Source organism: Pseudorca crassidens, chromosome 10 (assembly GCF_039906515.1).
Source record: "Pseudorca crassidens isolate mPseCra1 chromosome 10, mPseCra1.hap1, whole genome shotgun sequence".
Lineage (NCBI taxonomy): Eukaryota > Metazoa > Chordata > Mammalia > Artiodactyla > Delphinidae > Pseudorca > Pseudorca crassidens.
The window spans coordinates 85,816,149-85,839,863 of record NC_090305.1 but is presented as its reverse complement, the minus strand read 5'-3'; the positions used below and the strand labels follow the sequence as shown (position 1 = coordinate 85,839,863).

Sequence of the window (23,715 nt, the reverse complement as noted above, 5' to 3'; positions counted from 1 at the left end):
CCTAATGAAACGTAAAGCTTTTGCACAGCAAAGGAAACCATAAACAAGATGAGAAGACAACCCTCAGAATGGGAGAAGATATTTGCAAACGTAGCAACTGACAAAGGATTAATCTCCAAAATTTACAAGCAGCTCATACTGCTCCATATCAAAAAAACAAACAGCCCAATCCAGAAATGGGCAGAAGACCTAAACAGACATTTCTCCAAAGAAGATATACAGATTGCCAAGGATGCTCAACATCACTAATCATTAGAGAAATGCAAATCAAAACTACAATGAGGTATCACCTCACACTGGTCAGAATGGCCATCATCAAAAAATCTACAAACAATAAATGCTGGAGAGGGTGTGGAGAAAAGGGAACCCTCTTGCCCTGTTGGTGGGAATGTAAATTGATACAGCCACTATGGAGAACAGTATGGAGGGTCCTCAAAAAACTAAAAATGGAACTACCATATGACCCAGCAATCCCACTACTGGTCATATACCCTGAGAAAACCATAATTCAAAAAGAGTCATGTACCACAATGTTCACTGTGCACTATTTACAATAGCCAGGACATGGAAGCAACCTACATGCCCATTGACAGATGAATGGATAAAGAAGATGTGGCACATATATACAATGGAATATTACTCAGCCATAAAAAGAAATGAAATTGAGTTATCTGTAGTGAGGTGGATGGACCTAGTGTCTGTCATACAGAGTGAAGTAAGTCAGAAAGCGAAAAACAAATACCATATGCTAACACATATATAATGGAGTCTAAAAAATAAATAAATGGTTCTGAAGAACCTAGGGGCAGGACAGGAATAAAGATGCACAAGTACAGAATGGACTTAAGGACACAGGGAGGGGGAAGGGTAAGCTGGGATGAAGTGAGAGATAGCACTGACATACATACACTACCAAATGTAAATTAGGTAGCTAGCTTCCCAGCAGCTACATTGCATGGGGAGATCAGCTCAGTGCTTTGTGACCACCTAGAGGAGTGGGATAGCGAGGGTGGGAGGGAGATGCAAGAAGGAGGGATATGGGGATATATGTATACCTATAGCTGCTTCACTTTGTTATACAGCAGAAACTAACAAAACATTGTAAAGCAATTATACTCCAATAAAGATGTTAAAATATATATATAATATATGTGACATAAAAAAACGTAATAACCATTTTCAGTTCATAGGCAGTAGAGAAAGAGACCAAATGCTGGATCTGGTCCAAGAGTTGTAGCTTGCTAACCCCTATGTTACTCTATACCTGTTACAATTCTAAGGCTCTATAAATATTAAATCATTCTAGCGATTCTATGAAGTTGGTGCTATTATTACCATCATTTCCATTTTAAAGTTGGGGAAACTGAGGTACACAAGTTGCCCAAGGTCACAGAACCAAGTAAGTGATGGAGCTGGTATTCATATCTGGGCAGTTTGGCTCCATAAACTGTGTTCTCAACCACTGCTCTATGCTCTCTATTTTGAAGGACCTAAGAGTATAAAATGTAAAGGAATTGATGCCAGTTCAGAAACTTGCTGGTCAACAAAGAAAGGAATTGTCATACTGACCATCCCCTCTACTTGCAGAGAAAAAAATGTCACCTACCAAGAATCAGACTGGAATTCAACTTCCAGCAGTACTGGATGAGAGAAGACAACAGGACCTTCCTATTTCTGAAGAAAAGCAATGTTAAACAACTTAGAAACTATACATATATTATGTAATCAAGTCTGGGGGTGAAGTAAGTCATGTTCAAGCATGCAAGAATTCAGAAAGCTAAAAAAAAAAAAAGAAAGCCTATCTTTCAATAGAACAATAAAATTGACAAACCTCTTGTCAGAATGACCCTCAAGAGAGAAAGCACAAATTATCCATAGCAGGAATGAAAGCAAAGACAGCACTACAAACCCTACATTATTAAAGGGATAATAAAGCAATATTGTAAATAACTTCATTTCAATAAATTTGATAACGTAGAAAAACTGGAGAAGTTATTTGAAAGATGGAAACTACCAAAGCTCACTTAAGAAATAGATAACCCGGACTTCCGGGAAGATGGCGGAAGAGTAAGACGCGGAGATCACGTTCCTCCCCACAGATACACCAGAAATACATCTACGCATGGAACAACTCCTACAGAGCATCTACTGAACGCTGGCAGAAGACCTCAGACCTCCCAAAAGGCAAGAAACCCCCCACGTACCTGGGTAGGACAAAAGAAAAAACTAAACAGAGACAAAAGGATAGGGACGGGTCCTGCACCAGCGGGAGAGAGCTGTGAAGGAGGAAAAGTGTCCACACACTAGGAAGCCCCTTCGCGGGTGGAGGCTTCGGGAGGCGGAGTGGGGGAGCTTGGGAGCCGCGGAGGAGAGCACAGCAACAGGGGTGCGGAGGGCAAAGCGGACAGACTCCAGCGCAGAGGATCGGGCCGACCGGAACTCGCCAGCCGAGAGGCTTGTCTGCTCGCCCGCCGGGGCGGGCGGGACTGGGAGCTGAGGCTCCGGCTTTTGTCGGAGCGCCGGGAGAGGACTGAGGTTGGCGGCGTGAACACAGCCTGCAGGGCGTTAGTGCACCACGGCTGGCCGGGAGAGAGTCCGGGGAGAAGTCTGGAACTGCCGAAGAGGCAAGAGACTTTTACGTCCCTCTTTGTTTCCTGGTGCACGAGGAGAGGGGATTAAGAACGCTGCTTGAGAGAGCTCCAGGGACGGGCGCGAGCCGCGGCTAAAAGTGCGGAGCCCAGAGACAGACATGAGACGCTAGGGCCGCTGCTGCCGCCACCGGGAGGCCTGTGTGCGAACACAGGTCACTAGCCACACGCCCTTCCGGGGAGCCTGTGCAGCCCGCCACTGCCAGGGTCCCGGGATCCAGGGACAACTCCCCCGGGAGAACGCACAGGCGCGCCTCAGGCTGCAACGTCTCGCCGGCCTCTGCCGCCGCAGGCCCGCCCCACACTCCGTGCCCCTCCCTACCCCCGGGCCTGAGTGAGCCAGAGCCTCCGAATCAGTGGCTCCTTTAACCCCGTCCTGTCTGAGCAAAGAACAGACGCCCTCCGGCGACCTACACGCACAGGCGGGGCTAAATCCAAAGCTGAGCCCCTGGGAGCTGTGAGAACAAAGAAGAGAAAGGGAAATCTCTCCCAGCAGCATCAGAAGCAGCGGATTAAAGCTCCACAATCAACTTGATATACCCTGCATCTGTGGAATACCTGAATAGACAACCAATCATCCCAAATTAAGGAGCCGTGTGGATGAAAGGCTCTTGGTGCTGCAGCCAGGAGTCAGTGCTGTGCCTCTGAGGTGGGAGAGCCAACTTCAGGACACTGATCCACAAGAGACCTCCCAGCTGCACATAATATCAAACAGCAAAAATTTCCGAGAGATCTCCATCTCAACGCCAGCACCCAGCTTCACTCAACGACCAGCAAGCTACAGTGCTGGACATCCTATGCCAAACAACTAGCAAGACAGGAACACAACCCCACCCATTAGCAGAGAGGCTGCCCAAAATCATAATAAGTCTACAGACACCCCAAAACACACCACGAGACGTGGACCTGCCCACCAGAAAGACAAGATCTAGTCTCATCCACCAGAACACAGGCACTAGTACCCTCCACCAGGAAGCCTACACAACCCACTGAACCAACCTTAGCCACTGGGGACAGACACAAAAAACAACAGGAACTACGAACCTTCAGCCTGCAAAAAAGGAGACCCCAAACACAGTAAGATAAGCAAAATGAAAAGACAGAAAAACACACTGCAGATGAAGGAGCAAGATAAAAACCCATCAGACCTAACAAATGAAGAGGAAATAGGCAGTCTACCTGAAAAAGAATTCAGAATAATGATAGTAAGGTTGATCCGAAATCTTGGAGATAGAATGGACAATAGAATGGACAAAATGCAAGAATCAGTTAACAAGGACCTAGAAGAACTAAAGATGAAACAAGCAACGATGAACAACACAATAAATGAAATTAAAAGTACTCTAGATGGGATCAATAGCAGAATAACTGAGGCAGAAGAACGGATAAGTGACCTGGAAGATAAAATAGTGGAAATAACTACTGCAGAGCAGAATAAAGAAAAAAGAATGAAAAGAACTGAGGACAGTCTCAGAGACCTCTGGGACAACATTAAACGTACCAACATTCGAATTATAGGGGTTCCAGAAGAAGAAGAGAAAAAGAAAGGGACTGAGAAAATATTTGAAGAGATTATAGTTGAAAACTTCCCTAATATGGGAAAGGAAATAGTTAATCAAGTCCAGGAAGCACAGAGAGTCCCATACAGGATAAATCCAAGGAGAAATACGCCAAGACACATATTAATCAAACTGTCAAAAATTAAATACAAAGAAAACATATTAAAAGCAGCAAGGGAAAAACAACAAATAACACACAAGGGAATCCCCATAAGGTTAACAGCTGATCTTTCAGCAGAAACTCTGCAAGCCAGAAGGGAGTGGCAGGACATATTGAAAGTATTGAAGGAGAAAAACCTGCAACCAAGATTACTCTACCCAGCAAGGATCTCATTCAGATTTGATGGAGAAATTAAAACCTTTAGAGACAAGCAAAAGCTGAGAGAGTTCAGCACCACCAAACCAGCTCTACAACAACTGCTAAAGGAACTTCTCTAGGCAAGAAACACAAAAGAAGGAAAAGACCTACAATAACAAACCCAAAACAATTAAGAAAATGGGAATGGGAACACACATATCGATAATTACCTTAAATGTAAATGGACTAAATGCTCCCACCAAAAGACACAGATTGGCTGAATGGATACAAAAACAAGACCCATATATTTGCTGTCTACAAGAGACCCGTATGCTAACACATATATATGGAATTTAAGAAAAAAAAAAATGTCATGAAAAACCTAGGGGTGAAACAGGAATAAAGACACAGACTTACTAGAGAATGGACTTGAGGCTATGGGGAGGGGGAAGGGTAAACGGTGACAAAGCAATAAAGAGGCATGGACATGTATACACTACCAAACGTAAGGTAGATAGCTAGTGGGAAGCAGCCGCATAGCACAGGGAGATCAGCTCGGTGCTTTGTGACCGCCTGGAGGGGTGGGATAGGGAGGGTGGGAGGGAGGGTGACGCAAGCGGGAAGAGATATCGGAACATATGTATATATATAACTGATTCATTTTGTTGTGAAGCTGAAACTAACATACCATTGTAAAGCAATTATGCTCCAATAAAGATGTTTAAAAAAAAATAAATAAATAAATATCACCTGGGAAAAAAAAAAAAAAGAAATAGATAACCCGAATAGGTCTCGTAAAGGAATTAAAGGAATTCTACACGTTATATTCCAGGTCCAGATAGTATCAGTCGTTAGTGTTATCAAACAATTAACGAAGAAATAAAACCAACCCTACACAGACTTCCTCAGAAAATAAAGGAGTAGTGAACACCTCCCAACTTCTTCAGGTCAGGAATATTCTAATACCCAAACCAGACAAAGATATTAAAAAAGAAAACTACAGTCATACCACTTAAGAGAAAAAACACAAAAATCTTCAACATTATAAATTAAATACAGCCATACATAAAAAAGAATCACATATTATGGGCAAGTGGGGTTTATCAGAGGAACTCAAGTTTGGTTTAACATTTGAAAATCATAAAGGCAATCCACTGTATTAGTAGAATAAAGGAGAAAAGACACATGAACATCTCTATATGCATAAATTTTGGACAAAATTTAATGCTTATTCATAATAAAAAAGTCAACATCCATTCATTATAAAAACTCTAAGAAAACCAGCAACTGAAGCTAATCCTTTCAGTTTGATAAAGGGCAACAAGAAAAAGCCTAGCTCTTATAAAACCAATGGATCAAAGAAGAAATCACAAGAGAAATCAGAAAATACTTACACACAAATAAAAATGAACACACAACATATTAAAACTAATGGAATGCAGCAAAGCAGTGCTAAGAGGGAAATTTATAGCTATAAACTCAGACTTTAAAAAAGATCTCAAATCAAAAACCTAACTGTACATCTTAAGGAACCAAAAAAAGAAGAGCAAACTAAATCTGACACAAGCAGATAGAAAGATATACTGTGTGCTTGGACTGGCAGAATAATACTGTTAAAATGACTGTACTACCCAAGGCAATCTACAGATTCAATGCAATCTCTATCAAAATACCAATGGCATTTTTCACAGAACTAGAACAAATAATTTTAAAATTTGTATGTAAACACAAAGACCCCAAACAGCCAAAACAATTTTGAGCAAGAACACAGCTGGAGGAATCACACGCTCTGCCTTCTGAGTATACTACAAAGCTACAGTTATCAAAACAGTATGACACTGGCACCAAAAACATACATAGATCAAGAGAACAAGATAGAGAGTCCAAAAGTAAATCCACACACTTACGGTCAATATGACAAAGGAAGCAAGAACACACAATGGAGAGAAGAAAGTCTCTTCGATAACTGCTGCTAGGAAAACTGAACAGCTACGTGTAAAAGAATGAAATTAGAATATACTCTAACACCATATACAAAAATAAACTCAAACTGGATTAAAGACTTTAATGTAAGACTGGATACACTAAAACTTTTAGAGGAAAACATAGGCAGAACACTCTTTGACATCGATTGTGGCAATATTCTTTTTGGATCCATTTCCTAGAGTAATGGAAACAAAAGCAAAAATAAACAAATGGGACCTAGTTAAACTTAAAAGCTTTTGTATAGCAAAGGAAACAATTGACAAAACAAAAAGACAACCTACTGCATGGGGCAAAATATTTGTAAATGATATGACTGATAAGAGGTTAGTATCTAACATATATAAATAGACTCGTACAGCTCAACATCAAAGAAACCAACAACTCAATTAAAAAATGGTAAGGCATGGACATATATACACTACCAAGCATAAGATAGATAGCTAGTGGGAGGCAGCCGCATAGCACAGGGAGATCAGTTTGGTGCTTTGTGACCACCTGGAGGGGTGGGATAGGGAGGGTGGGAGGGAGGGAGATGCAGGAGGGAGGAGATATGGGAACATATGTATAACTGATTCACTTTGTTATAAAGCAGAAACTAACACACCATTGTAAAGCAAGTATACTCCAATAAAGACGTAAAAAAAAATAAAAAATGGGCAGAAGAACTAAATAGACATTTTTCCAAAGAGGAAATGCAGATGGCCAAATCGCACATGAAAAGATACTCAACATCACTAATCATCAGGGATCAACAGAAGAATGGATAAAGAACGTGGTATACAATGAAACACCACTCAGCCATGAAAAAGAAGGAAATGTTGCCATTTGCTGCAACATGGATGGACTTGGAGGACATTATGTTAAGTGAAATAAGCCAGACAGATAAAGACAAATACTCTATGATGTCACTTATATGTGGAATCTAAAAAATACCACAAATTAGTGAATATAACAAAAAAAGAAGCAGACTCACAGATATAGAGAACAAACTAGTGGTTACCACTGGGGAAAGGGAATTGGGGAGAGGCTATTTAGGGGTAGGGGATTAAGAGGTACAAACTATTAGGTATAAAATAAGCTACAAGGATATACTGTGTGACATGGGGAGCATAGCCAACATTTTATAGTAACTCTAAATAACCTTTAAAAATTGTGACACTATATTGTACACCTGTAACTTATATAATATTGTACAGCAACCTTACTTCAATAAAAAAGAAAAAAATCTGTAAAATTCCTAGAGGTCTATCAATTAGGTAATGGATCATTAAGTTATAGAACATTCATCTAATTAGATTTATGTGAAGTTATTATCAATGTTGAACTAAATCTATATACATCATCAGGGAAATTGTTCCTAAGTTAAAAAAAAACAGGTTAACTAGTAGTATGAACACATTTATGAAACATGTATAAAATCTAAAAGGGGATATTTCTCAAATATAAGAAATATTTGAAGTTGGGAAAAATAAATATTAACAGCAGCAATTATTTTTATGGCACTGTATTGAGTGTTTCATTTTTCTTTTCTTGTATTTTCTGATTATTTAATAAAATATGCAGCATTCATAAATATTTTATATAAAATGTATAAAACAGTAAAAAAGGCAGTGAAAGATGATAAAATATCCTAGCAAATCAATTATTGCAGAAAATAGCAACCCTGTAAAATACACTCAGAATTCAAGCAAAGTAGATAAAATTAATGGGAGAAAAGGTTAGAAACATGAAGAAATACATACGAGGAATCCCTGAAAGACAACAGAATTGATGGAGCAGAATGAATAACAAAGAAAATAACAGCAAGCAGTTTTTCTGTCTTTAAAAAAAAGCCCAAAGAAAAACTAATGAAAAGAACAAAATCGTAGGCTTATCCTATGACATCTTTTGAATTTTACGGATTTAAAAAAGCACCTTACAAATAACGATGAAAAATGTCACTTACAAAGGAGCAAAACTCCAGCTGTATGTAGACTCTATAATACTAAAGCTAGAAAATAAGTGAATCACCAACATTTGAGAAAAACACAATTCAAGAAATCTACTTCTGCCTAAATAATTTTTCATCTCTGAAGACAACAGCAAGATGGTCTTAGACGGTTAATGGCTCAGAAAGTGTATCACACATATATCTTTCCTTAAAACAATTATGGTATGTATATAGAGATTATATATAGATACACATTTAAATTTAGATATATATGTAATATTTACATATATATATGAAACCTTGAAATGAATTACTTGTGGCATAATAGGAACAATTAGCACTGAAACAAAACAGAAATTCTATATAACTCATGTTAATGTGGTCACAAAACGAAACAAAATTAAACAAATCTTGAAAGAGAAAATTTAAAATATTTAAAAAATCAATCTAGTAGGCAGTAGGTAAAGAGAAGTTACAGAAATATGGTTAAGGACTCATCTACATAGAGCCAGATTTTTTTTTCATTTTCAATATTGAAAAATTCATAACAACTGGTTAATTCTTTTTTTTTTTTTAATGTTAAAAGTAACCATTAGTCAGGAGGCAAGGCAGAAGAATGAAGAATTCACATTAGGCCTTTTTTTTTTTTTTTTTAAGATTTATTATTTATTTATTTTTGGCTGCATCAGGTCTTAGTTGTGCCATGCGGGATCATCATTGAGGCACATGGGATCTTTCATTGTGGTGGGCGGGCTTCTCTCTGGTTGTGGTGCACGGGTTTTCTCTTCTCTAGTTGTGGTGTGTGGGTTCCAGAGCACACGGGCTCTGTAGTTTGTGGCACACAGCCTCTCTAGTTGAGGCACGCGAGCTCAGTAGTTGTGGCGCGTGGGCTTAGTTGCCCTGTGGCACGTGGGATCTTAGTTCCCTGACCAGGGATTGAACCTGTGTCCCCTGCATTGGAAGGCAGATTCTTTACCACCGGACCACCAGGGAAGCCCCCCACATTAGGCCTTAAGATAAAATGTTCACTGCAGCATTATTTACAATAGCCAAGATATGGAAGCAACCTAAGTGTTCAACGATGGATGAATGGATAACGTGTATATATATAATGGAATATTACTCAGCCATAAAAAAGAATGAACTCTTGCTGTTTGCAACAACATGGATGGATGTAAAGGGTATTATGCTAAGAGAAATAAGTCAGAGAAAGACAAATATCGTATGATCTCACTTATACATGAAATCTAAAAAACAAAACAAACAAACCGACAAAACAAAATGGAAACAGACTCATGGATATAGAGAACAAATGGGTGGTTGCCAGAGGGGAGTGGGGTGAGGCTGGGTGAAATAGGTGAAGGGAATTAAGAGGTACAAGCTTCAAGTTATAAAATAAATAAGTCATAGGGATATAATATACAGTAAAAAGAATATGGTCAGTAGAACTGTAATAACTTTGTACGGGGACAGATGGTTACTAGACTTATTGTGGTGATCACTTCATAATGTATTTAGACGTTGTACATGTGAAACTAATATAATACTGTATATCAATTATATTTTAGTCAATAACTCAGCCATTTTTCAGAAGCTTTCTAAACACCTGTGACTATACTATAGATTTAATCTAACCAAATGGAATAATATTTATATTTCTCCTCCCATTAGTAATTACAGTATATTGGACTATAGTTTTTCCAGCAGATTTATTAAGTGAGTTGAGAATACAGGGATTTTCACCAATCACAAATGATGGAAATGATCTTAAATACTCAATCATGGTTCCTTAACAGTGGAAGGTCCAACAGGAAAAAAGAAGTAGAAGACAAAGTGTTCTTTGGTTAGCTGATACTGGTTTCTCTTCTGAGGTCAACTCACATAAAGGGTGTGTCTAGTGTCTCATAACTACAGAGGAATGACATAGAGAATTGTACATTTAAAATAGCAATAAATGAAGAGAATGTCTAGATGGGGCTTGCTATATCAGACTCTTGAGACCAAAGAGCAGGTGTTTTTGAAATGGTTAGGTAAAAATCCGAGGATGAATTTTCAGACAGCCCTCCTCAAATTCTAGTGCTTTTCAATGCAGCAGCTGTTTGAGAGGAAGTAGCTTCTATCTCTACACATGTGAACTTCTCAGAGAGATTTTTTAAAAATACAGAGAGCTGTTATGTTGAGTTCACATAGATGGGATCATCACTTAGGAAAGCACGGCTTATACTTTAAAGAATAAAGATCATTCCTAACTATAGGAATGACAATTAAGTGCATAAGTAGGCTTATATAAATGAGAAAGGGCATTGATTTTAAGGACCCAAAAAGTTTTGTATTATGGGGACTGCAAGCTCCGAGACCTAGCCAGGGAGATTGGAAAGCCCCACGGGCAGGAATCAGAAAGTTGGTCTCAGCTTTGGTATTGTCACTGGGTGGCCCTGAGAAAGTGAAGTAGCCTTTCTTTCAGGGCCCTGGTTTCCTGAATCCTTGTCACTGCTTGCTTTCCAAAAACCCCCAAAAGGACCACTGAGCACCCATCAGTGCATGGTACTGGATAAGAGCCCAGGGCTTTGGTGTCCAACAACTTTAGTTCAAACTCCGATTTGACCAAAGGGTAGCTGTGAGACCAAGGGCAGCCGCATAATTGATCTCTTTGCTTTTCGTTATTCTCATTTACAAAGAGGGCCATAACCCCTATTTTATTCTTACATAGAGTTAGGTGTTCAATAATTTAGTCTCCCTCTCCTTTGTCGGAAGGTAAACACTCTTGAAACGAGAACATTACTCATACACACTTGCTTATTTGTATGCCAGGCACTTATTACCTGCAACAACCCTATTAGAAAGTTTGTATCATTCCCATTTTACTGATCACAAAACAGGCTGGAGGGGATAAGAAACTTGCTCAAACAGTAAACAGAAGCCCAGAACTTCTACTGTATTCCATGTCAAACTTATTCCAGACTTCAACTTTCAGTCATGACCATTTAATGCCTTAATAACTATGAATGTAAAATTTTTGCATACATTACACATTTTACCTAAAAATGACACCATTAAAATAAAGTCTCCATTTTCCTTTCCTGATTTTAAATTGAAGCCGCTAGTTCAGTGGCACACAAAGCTGGTTCCCTAGAGAGTTAGAACAATTATAAGCCTCTAAGGAATCAATAAATGAAATTTGCCAAAGAGTAAAATATTACAAAGGTAGTTGCTATTAATTTTTAAATAATTGCTGGATCCTAGTTCCACCAGCAAGAAGCTCCCTATATATTCTGCCTAATTGGATGGGGCTGAACTTCAAAAACAGATTAAGTCTTTCTAGTTTTTCACCTCAAAGATAATTAGCTTGAAATACAGGAGATAATAAATTACAAACACTGTTACTTCAAGACATTTCCTCTCACTTGATCCTGTTTGCCTGATGTCTCCATGCATAAAAAGTAACATTCCATCTGTATGCAAGTCTCTCACAGTTTGTTCAGAAATGCCATTCTTATATTTTAGCCCTTAGATAGTAATTTCGAAGGTTTTATCTCCTCTCATTGGACAGCTATTCAGTGACTGCTTGGAATTTCATGAGTATAAACAGCAAATAAGGAAATGTGGTAAAACTGAGAAATATCACGAGGTCAAAGATGAAGTGAGGGGATTTTTCTTGATAAGCTTGAGAGAAATAGTGCAATTCTCCTCTCATCATGGAAGGACTAAAGTCCTTCTCCTGTGGCTTGGTGATGTCAGCCTGAACTCTCATTGGCCTAGAAGGAACCTCAAGAAGACATATTTGTCCGCCTGTGAGTTTCAAGCCAGATATTACCCAATATACCAGCACAGACATCTGGGCAGTTCTTGGAAAACTGAAATAAACATTTGTCAGCAAAACCCAAAGTGTGCCCAAAAGGACTACCTTTTGTTGTTGTTGTTGTTACTACCTCATTTCTAGCAAAATCTCTACTTTGAGGTCATGTCTAGGGACCCTGGATGAGGGTCAAGTCAACTTCTCTCTTGTGGCTTTGCCTGATGGGTCATGCATCATGCTCTCTCCTAACTGTTCACCCTGAGTTAACATTTATTTCAGCCGTCTAAAGAATTACTCCTAACATCACTCATGTATTTGATCCTAAGGATCACTGCCAATAACAAGATACTGAACAGAGTAATCTTCTCAATTTGACATTCCTGTTGGATTTACCAGCCACATACTGATAAAAGTGTGGGTATTTGGGTGCTACAGTGAACAAGAAGGGGAAAAAGTAGAATACATTTGCCTTGGAAAAATTATCCACCCTTTTCCCTATCATAGACTCTGGCTGCCTATCTTTTAATAAAACATTTCTAAACCTGACCAAACTGCTGGAAAGAAATTTGTAATAAAATCTTTCCTTTTGTATTTTTTCCCATTTTTTACCTCCTTATTATGAAAAAAAGTGTATTAGGGTCTGAACATCTCATCAGTTCTGGGAACTGTAGCTGTAGGCAGTTCACAAAATGCAAATTGGTAACTTGTTGGATTCCTTATTCTCAAGTATCACACACCCACAATTTTCAAATTTGCATACAACTTGCATACTTTTGCTCAAATGTTATACATGTGTACTGGGCTGGGGGGGTGGGATTGGTTGGTAGTGATGGAAGGATTGTTTTAATATGGTTTGAAGATTAATTTGGGGTTGCTTATGCAATAGGCAAAAAATTAAAACATAGCAAAATGCTGTATTATTCTGAAATAGTACCTTACATGTCCTTCTTTTAATCACTGGTATTTATATTCTACCTTCCAAACTTCATTTTGGGGCTGTATTGAGTGGACTATCTCCCTGAATGGATCAGATAAGGGAATAATTGCTTAACTGCCTATTTGAAGTGTTAGTGTAGAAAAAAACTTGATCATGGTCAAATTGCTCTGTGCAGATCATGGTGGTAACTCTAAATAAGTCAATTTTTCCCTCCTGTGTCAGAGATCTAACAAGACAGGTAGGAGCCACGAGGACGTGCACAACTCTCTCTTAACACAAGGTATGTTTTTTTCTTGGCGAGGATTTTTCTATAGGATGGCAGACAATCATCTTGATATCTGCACTACCTCCTATGTGAGATAGGCCTTGAAGACTGCTAAAATAATAAACACACACATTTCCAAACAAGCTTTGGCATTAGCTGTCCTAAAGACCCTAGAGTGTTTACCCTGACTTATGTCCTAGTAAGTGGGCCTGTAGTTACTACAATATCTCTGATAAATTCCAAGTGATTATGGAGGATCTCAGGACATGGATGTGTTCTCCCACGGTCTCTGTTCCTTGTCCTTGAACTCATGACACCTCAGCAGTTTCTATTTTGATCATCATGTCAGCAAAATTTGCTAGAAATTGGTGATTGGTTCTGCTAATTTTTCTTTGGCAAACCCTCAAAAGGAGAAGAATCTACCCTAGTAAAAGAACTTCAAAAATATTAGGACTACGGGCTTCCCTGGTGGCGCAGTGGTTGAGAGTCCGCCTGCCGATGTAGGGGACACGGGTTCGTGCCCCGGTCCGGGAAGATCCCACGTGCCGCGGAGCGGCTGGGCCGGTGAGCCATGGCTGCTGAGCCTGTGCGTCCGGAGCCTGTGCTCCGCAACGGGAGAGGCCACAGCAGTGAGAGGCCCGCGTGCCGCAAAAAAAAAAAAAAAAAAAAAAAAAAAAATTAGGACTGGGCTAATCACCTTGAGGGGATTGGGCCCGGTCAACTCAGATTTTGGATGGAAACAAATCTCAGTGTTTAGGAAGTATTTTTTATTTTTCTTTCAGTTAGGTTCTATCTTGATTTCCCCTCCCTGGACCTTGACAGAGGAATACAACTTATTCCATTCAATAGCCGCTCAGCCCACGATTACTGGCTGACTGAGCTTTCAGTAGAGTAGCCTATTTACTCTGGGGAATACAAGATAATGATCTTCAAAGGGATTCCATCGAGATGGAAAAAGAAAAACGTTATACTCAGAAACAGAGACAATTATGTTTATATAAGTATTTTTGGAGATCAATGTATTCTGGGCAGCCAAAAAACCCTTCATAGAGCACAAAGAATTCAGCTTTGAAAGCTAAATAGAATTTAGATAGGCATTTTCTCTATTTTAACATTTGGCTGGTTACACAGTAATTTATCTGGTTACACCATAATTTACCGGGATACATGTTCCTCTCTCCTCCTGGAAAAGTGAGCCTCAAACTTCGTGAGTATTAGAATCATCTGGGAAAGCTATTAGAAGTATAGTTTTGGGCACTCTCTCTGATACTTGTGTACTTTCTGACATTCAGAACTAGCTCAGAGACTTTCCTTGAGTTATGCCCTCTAAGAAGATAGTCAGGAATCGTAAATAGTAGCAATATCTCCTCCTACAAAAAGTTAGAAATGGTAATTTATCTCCAACTGCAACAAATGGATTGGAAGTCTGTTATTCAGATAAAGATTCTGACTCTGGGTTGTTCATCTTGGGTAGCTGGTTCAAGGCTGGGCAGGGACCTCTGGATGGGTTGTTGCTCAGAGGGAGAGGAGATGTGAACATCTGGATCAGGGAGAGAAAGGCAGAGGCCGAGGGAATCTGGTGGGATGCATTTATATTGGGATGTGTGAATACTCCATTCTCTGTGTGAGTCCTGACTCTGCCACTTCCTAGCCATGAGACCCTGTGCAAGCTCCTCAGCTTTTCTGGATGGCAGTTCCCTAGATAACTGGATTTCAGTGCTGCTTATCTGAGATTAGTATTCATATGAGCAACATTTCCTCAAAAGGGTTGTTGTGTATGGTAAATAATTTAACATCTGGGGCGGAAGATCTAAAGAGACATTTTTCCACAGAAGACATACAGATGGCCAAAAGGCACATGAAAAGATGCTCAACATCACTAATTATTACAGAAATGCAAACTAAAACTACAATGAGGTATCACCTCACACTTTTAGAATGGCCATCATCAAAAAATCTACAAACAATAAATGCTGAAGAGGGTGTGGAGAAAAAGGAACCCTCCTACACTGCTGGTGGGAATGTAAATTGGTACAGTCACTATGGAGAACAGTATGGAGGTTCCTTAAAAAACTAAAAATAGAACTACCATGTGACCCAGCAATCCCACTACTGGGCATATGCCTGGAGAAAACTATAATTCTAAAGGATACATGCACTCCAATGTTCACTGCAGCACTATTTACAATAACCAGGACGTGGAAGCAACCTAAATGTCGACTGACAGAGGAATGGATAAAGAAGATGTGGTACATATATACAATGGAATATTACTCAGCCATAAAAAAGAATGAAATAATGCCATTTGCAGTGACATGGATGGACCTAGAGATTGTCATATAAGTGAAGTCAGACAAAGACGTATATCATATGATATTGCTTATATATGGAATCTAAAAAAAATGGTACAAATGAACTTATTTACAAAACAGAAATTGAGTCAGATGTAGAAAACAAACTTATGGTTACCAAGGGGTAATCAGGAGACGGATAAATTGGGAGATTGCGATTGACACACACATACTACTACATATAAAATAGATAACTAATAAGAACCTACTGTATAGCACAGGGAACTCTATTCAGTATTCTCTAATGACCTATGTGGGTATAGAATCTAAAAAAGAGTGGATATATGTGCATGTATAACTGACTCACTGACTCACTTTGCTGTACAGCAGAAACTAACACAACACTGTAAATCAACCATACTCTAATAAAAAATTAATTAAAAAACAACATCTAGGAAGCTTAGTGGAATGCAAGTCAAATAATTTGTTTATTTAGTTTCTTTTTAAATTTTCAAATATTCCACATATTTTTATATTTCATTGTATCATTAAAAATGTTTATATGACATGCCAGAGATGTACTGCATTTTAATAGCTTAAAAAATATTTATTTTAATGGGAAAAAGTGAGTGCAATTTCTTGTTGATAGAATGTTCAGGAGCATCCCCGAGCTCTACCCACTAGCTGCTGGAGCACTCACTCCAGTTGTGACAACCAAAAATATCACCATGTACCTCCTGGGGGTCAAATCATGCCCAGCTTAAAACCACTGTTCCAGACTGACACAGAGCATAAGGGAAAACCCCTAGCACAATGTGCAGCATGTAATGAACATTAAACAAACACTGGCGCCATTGCTTACAACCATCTTGGATGCTGAATCACTGCAGATGAATTCGAGGAAGCTCCGCACGAACATTCCAAATGAAAATAGTTGTATGGTAGCTCTGCAAGCCTTCTTATAAGGTTAGTTAATTATTTTCTCCTTCAGAATGGTTATCTGAATATGGTCATAAGAAAAAATATAATTTGATTTTGAGCATCCCCAGTGGATATCTAGCCCTTAATTAAAAAAAATGTTACGTGTTGTAACTTATCGGTGTGATACTTATTTAAGTCAGTGGGGAGTCAATGAATAAATCCATACACAAGACTTGAAAATGTAACCTCAGATGTGATCCACTTGTTCTATTCGTGAGAATTATAATTGATTGCCTGCTTGTGGACACTTTTTTCTCCTCCCTTCCTTTTAAAAATGTAAAGCCACACACACTTTGCCAAAGGAATTCACGGTGTCAAGAAAAGCAAACAGAAAAATGAAATAGAAAACATTAGTGTCCTCAACATAATTTTCACTTCCTTCTTTAAACATATGGCCACTCCAGTAGCTTCAACCAAAGGTGAGTTTCCCTGGGGTTGGGGGAAACTGACAACCAGGATGTGCTTTGAAGTACAAGTAGGTGTGATTTTGCTCTCCTCCATCAGAAAAAAATGAGGATTATTATCCCCACAGAAGCACACACACAGATCTCAGAGAGAATTCTACCTTGCATGTAGGGTTCAAAATAATGAATTGGGAACTCTAGTAAGACAGGTAAAATGAAAGAAATACGCAATAGGGAATCTAGCCTGAATTCTGCCCAAATTCTACCCCAACAGCAGCTACTTCTATATCAACAACAATATCAACAGCAACTGTGACGTCAACAACTACTACTGTCCCACTACTGCTGGAAAAAAAACTATTGAGAAGCCACTATAGTCCATGGTCTTGAAATAATCCTATGAGTTAAACACTGGAACTCCATTTTCCAAAACTGAGTCTTAGACTTCGACTAATGCGCTCACAGAATGCTATTAACCAGGGTTCCAGGGAATCCAATCAAGGTGTGAACCTGGATCTCCAGTTCAATGAGGTACTGCTACACACCGTGGAGGTATGACGTCACCTTCCTGAGACTTGGTCATCTTGTTTACAGAACACAGAGGATGGATTAGACGATGTGTAAGCAAATTCCTCTATTTTTTCTCAGACTAAGTGTATCACCCTACCATGTGAGCCCAGAGAGCACGGCATTACACAGTGACACATGTTCAAATGTGTCCCCTGGAGCTCCCATGGGGACAGCTGGCTAGAACTGTGACTTAGGTGATAACAAAATTTGTCCTCTCCTGGCCAGGAGGATGACATTGAGATGAGAATACCCAGCGTCTACACCAAGGCTGGCCACAGAACAGGCCATTTTTATTTGAACTTTGGTATTAAATATGATGACTATGGCTTCCCTGGTGGCGCAGTGGTTAAGAATCCGCCTGCCAAGGCAGGGGACACGGGTTCAAGCCCTGGTCGAGGAAGATCCCACATGCCACGGAGCAACTAAGCCCGTATGCCACAACTACTGAGCCTGCGCTTTAGAGCCTGCGAACCACAACTTCTGAGCCCATGTGCCACTACTACTGAGCCTGTGTGCCTAGAGCCCGTGCTCCGCAACAAGAGAAGTCACCACAATGAGAAGCCCGTACACCACAATGAAGAGTAGCCCCTGCTCGCCGCAACTAGAAAAAGCCCACATGCAGCAACAAAGATGCAGCACAGCCAAAAATAAATAAATAAATAATAAATCTATTAAAAAAAAATGATGACTACGGAAACCCTGTAAGTTAGACATCCTTCAAAAACATATTACCTCAAGAAGAAAGCCTGAGGGAGGATTAGTGAGTAGCAAGAACAGGTTAAGGCCTTTTTGTAAATAACAGAATTGGGAAGGACAGCAATGTTCCTAGCAATGTTTATAGAAGCAACATTTTGGATACCACTTAAGCGCCCATCAGGAGTGGGCTGGTTAAATTACGAATCCTCCCTACAGCACAATACTGTGCTGCCATTAAAAATGATGTCTAGTTCTACATTTGACACAGAATGGCACTCATTTTACATAAATGACAAGATAAATTATCATAATAATCCCATTTACGAAAGAAAATTCCTCATTTTGAACTCTATAGGAACAAGGAAAAATTAAGAAAGATATATACAAAACTATAAATCCCAGGTACCTCTTGGCAGTGAGATTACACTTGATCTGTATGTTTTCTGTATAAAGTTTAAATAATAAGCAGAAGAAATGATATAAAGCTATTTCTAATTAGGGGGAAATCTAGATGTAGGAGGCTACAATTATATTCTAGAGCCAATTTCCCACCTCGAGTCAACTTTGCAAATTGTAGATTTAATTTACATTCTGTATTAGAAAATCAGGCCTCTTCCTTTTTTTTTAAATTTATTTATTTTATTTACTTATTTTTGGCTGCGTTGGGTCTTTGTTGCTGCGTGCAGGCTTTCTCTAGTTGCAGCGAGCAGAGGCTACTCTTCGATGCGGTGCGCAGGCTTCTCATTGCAGTGGCTTCCCTTATTGTGGAGCATGGGCTCTAGGTGTGGGGACTTCAGTAGTTGTGGCTTGCGGGCTCTAGAGTGCAGGCTCAGTAGTTGTGGCACATGGGCTTACTTGCTCCGCAGCATGTGGGATCTTCCCAGACCAGGGCTCGAACCCCTATCCCCAGCATTGGCAGGCGGATTCTTTTTTTTTTTTTTTTTTTTTTTCCGCGGGCCTCTCATTGTTGTGGCCTCTCCCGTTGCGGAGCACAGGCTCTGGACGCGCAGACTCAGCGGCCACGGCTCACGGGCCCAGCCGCTCTATGGCATGTAGGATTTTCCAGGACTGGGGCACGAACCCGTGTCCCCTGCATCGGCAGGCGGACTCTCAACCACTGTGCCACCAGGGAAGCCCCAGGTGGATTCTTAACCACTGCACCACCAGGGAAGCCCAGGCCTCTTCTTAAAATTTCAGATCCCCTATCTGATCAGCCATGTGATTTGTTAGCTTTGACTCAGAACAGCTGGTAGCTTCTCCTTGAAATTAAATCCCCCTAGAAGGAGATGTACTGGGAAGCTGGCAGGTGCAAAAGGATGCCATGTACTTGACAGCATCTCATGTGAACATCATTACGATAGATAAATGCTAAGCTTCAAAGGCAACTGCTGTGAAGGAAACAAAGCTTGTTCGGATACGTACATTATAAGGTGTGAGGTAAGAAAAGCACTTTTTTTTTTTTTAAAGGACATAAGGGAACACATAGAGAGATGCAGTCAGTTCCTTTTTAGCAACAGTTTTATATAATTTTCAAATAAGTCCTTCCAATCTCTAGCCTTGCCTCTCAGACCCAATTTGGTTGGCTGGTCTATTTACATCCATCAATTTTCTCTTTGACGGCGGTGCATTTTGGGCTCAGCTTTTCCTAGAGGCCTAGAGGCATTTTAATAGGATGAGTCAACAAGTGAACTTAATTGACCCTGTTGAGCCTTCCTTTAGGCAAGGACGGTGAGGTGCTGATGGCTCAGTCCTCTTCTGAAAATGCATAACTTTGGAAAAAAGCATTTTCATCTCATTTTCTTTGCGGAAGGGATAGGCACCTATCTATTATTCAACACAGGGTGACCACGAGATTACAAGCACCCTCACTTTAGAAGACATGTTTCCCCAACCCTACTGGTATTAATTCTGGAACACTACTTGGTGATTTATAGCAGCTGTTCTCTGAAGAGGTTGAACGGCTTTCAAATACCTTCTCACAGTTTCTCCCCACCTCCAACCCTGAGAAAATCCTGGTGATGTGAGGGCAAGAAGGCAAACACGTATATACCAGAGGATTAAGCACTAGTCCAAGGCCAACATCAAACTCAGACCGAACAGTACAGCCAGACATTTTTTTCACGTGCCGCCCAATTCCAATTCTGCCTGCCAGGGTTTGCCCTCTCCACCATAGTTCGCCAAGACTCAATGAATAACTTGGTGTGTCCCGAACACGTTCCTCAAACCCATGCCCGGTGCTGAGGACGTTATCCTGTCCCCACCTTCCTTCCAACAACACAGAAGAAAGTGACTCCATCACTTTCGTATTCCTTGACCCATCTCTGGGTGCAAACCCACGCTCCTGGCATTAGTACCACAACGCATCCCTCTCCTACTCTCCTTCTGACATCTCCTCCCTTCTCAAAATGCTAACATCTCCTGCTCATCATTCTTAGCTGACAACCCTGCTGTTTCTTTCTTTGAGAAGATTAAAGCAATAACAAGAGAACTTCCACAAAGTCCCACTGCAACACTGACTCACCTTCCTCGTCTTCCTTCTCGTCGCTGTAGGTAAACTGACCGCGCTCCGCTGCAAAGGCAACATCTTCCCTCTTGCACAACAGCCGATCCTCGCTCTCCGGCTTGAAAACACCACCCGCGCAACTCACCTCTCTCTCCCTCTTACGTCATCAGTGCGTGCCAATCTAGACATTGCTCCCAGCTGTGTAAAACTACGGGCGTCTCTCCCACCTTAAAACAGTCTCCCTTGATCCCATTGCTTCTTCCCCCGGAGCTTCACTTTTCTGCTCTCCTTGAAGCAAACCTCCTCTAAGCATTGTTTATGCTAATACTCTTCACTTTCCCTCTGAACCAGTTCAATCAGTTTTTTCAGGCTTTCACACAGATCACTGCACGGAAAGCGCTCTCAGTGATGTCACCCACGAATTCCTTGTCACCGCTTCTCATAACCTCCTCTCTAGTCTTGCTTTTCCCATCTTTGCCTCCCATACAGTATATATATGGTTTTTTTGGCTTTTTTTTTTTTTTTTTTTTGTGGTACGCGGGCCTCTCACTGTTGTGGCCTCTCCCGTTGCGGAGCACAGGCTCTGGACGCGCAGGCTCAGCGGCCATGGCTCACGGGCCCAGCCGCTCTGCGGGATGTGGGATCTTCCCAGACCAGGGCACAAACCCGTGTTCCCCTGCATCGGCAGGCGGACTCTCAACCACTGCGCCACCAGGGAAGCCCTCCCATACAGTATTTTAAACTCAGCAACAAGACATAAGTCAAATCATGTCACACCTCTGCTCAAAACTTGTTCATGTCTTCTGTCGACGAAAATAATCAATACACGATCAATAATAAGAATAGGAAAGAGTTTTATTCGAGCCAAACTGAGGACGAGGCTGGAAGCCTGCTTTCCAGATTACTCTGAGAAACTGTTCTGGAGAAGCATGGTTTCCAGCACAGTTTTATATCTTGTCATAACAAAGAACATTAAAAAGTCAGGGTTACATTTTTTCAAGGTTAAAAACAAAAACAACAAAAAACCCCAGAAGAACAGACCAGCACGTACACAGAGAGTCAGTATGGCCTCGGCGCCTGGCAAGGGAGTCTTATCATCAAAGGAGGACCAGCATTGGCATCCCAGGAAGAGGGGCATTTAATCTTTTTTTTTAATGGGGACATGCTTTACTTTTGGTCAATGTGTCCTTTTCTCTAATAATTAAAGCAGATGTACAATGTATTATTATTTTTTTTTTGGTGGTACGCGGGCTTCTCACTGCCGTGGCCTCTCCCGCTGTGAGCATAGGCTCCGGACGCGCAGGCCCAGCGGCCATGGCCCACGGGCCCAGCCGCTCCACGGCACACGGGATCCTCTCGGACCGGGGCACAAACCCGCGTCCCCTGCATCGGCAGGCAGACTCCCAACCACTGCGCCACCAGGGAAGCCCCAGGTGGATTCTTAACCACTGCACCACCAGGGAAGCCCAGGCCTCTCCCTCTTAAAATTTCAGATCCCCTATCTGATCAGCCATGTGATTTGTTAGCTTTGACTCAGAACAGCTGGTAGCTTCTCCTTGAAATTAAATCCCCCTAGAAGGAGATGTACTGGGAAGCTGGCAGGTGCAAAAGGATGCCATGTACGTTATGACAGCATCTCATGTGAACATCATTACGATAGATAAATGCTAAGCTTCAAAGGCAACTGCTGTGAAGGAAACAAAGCTTGTTCGGATACGTACATTATAAGGTGTGAGGTAAGAAAAGCACTTTTTTTTTTTTTTAAAGGACATAAGGGAACACATAGAGAGATGCAGTCAGTTCCTTTTTAGCAACAGTTTTATATAATTTTCAAATAAGTCCTTCCAATCTCTAGCCTTGCCTCTCAGACCCAATTTGGTTGGCTGGTCTATTTACATCCATCAATTTTCTCTTTGACGGCGGTGCATTTTGGGCTCAGCTTTTCCTAGAGGCCTAGAGGCATTTTAATAGGATGAGTCAACAAGTGAACTTAATTGACCCTGTTGAGCCTTCCTTTAGGCAAGGATGGTGAGGTGCTGATGGCTCAGTCCTCTTCTGAAAATGCATAACTTTGGAAAAAAGCATTTTCACCTCATTTTCTTTGCGGAAGGGATAGGCACCTATCTATTATTCAACACAGGGTGACCACGAGATTACAAGCACCCTCACTTTAGAAGACATGTTTCCCCAACCCCACTGGTATTAATTCTGGAACACTACTTGGTGATTCATAGCAGCTGTTCTCTGAAGAGGTTGAACGGCTTTCGAATACCTTCTCACAGTTTCTCCCCACCTCCAACCCTGAGAAAATCCTGGTGATGTGAGGGCAAGAAGGCAAACACGTATATACCGGAGGATTAAGCACTAGTCCAAGGCCAACATCAAACTCAGACCGAACAGTACAGCCAGACATTTTTTTCACGTGCCGCCCAATTCCAATTCTGCCTGCCAGGGTTTGCCCTCTCCACCACAGTTCGCCAAGACTCAATGAATAACTTGGTGTGTCCCGAACACGTTCCTCAAACCCATGCCCGGTGCTGAGGACGTTATCCTGTCCCCACCTTCCTTCCAACAACACAGAAGAAAGTGACTCCATCACTTTCGTATTCCTTGACCCATCTCTGGGTGCAAACCCACGCTCCTGGCATTAGTACCACAACGCATCCCTCTCCTACTCTCCTTCTGACATCTCCTCCCTTCTCAAAATGCTAACATCTCCTGCTCATCATTCTTAGCTGACAACCCCGCTGTTTCTTTCTTTGAGAAGTTTAAAGCAATAACAAGAGAACTTCCACAAAGTCCCACCGCAACACGGACTCACCTTCCTCGTCTTCCTTCTCGTCGCTGTAGG

General features: G+C 40.9%; 1 long non-coding RNA gene across 2 annotated transcripts in view; it reads right to left on the bottom strand.

Moving 5' to 3' along the window:
* The window catches only part of LOC137232636 (uncharacterized), a 114,121-nt gene extending 92,748 nt beyond the window's left edge, over nucleotides 1–21,373 (bottom strand). For both annotated transcript variants that reach the window (XR_010947119.1, XR_010947118.1), the window contains exon 1: nucleotides 20,883–21,373. This is a non-coding gene — a long non-coding RNA (uncharacterized lncRNA). The remainder of the gene's footprint in view (nucleotides 1–20,882) is intronic.
* Nucleotides 21,374–23,715: the final 2,342 nt, after the last annotated feature.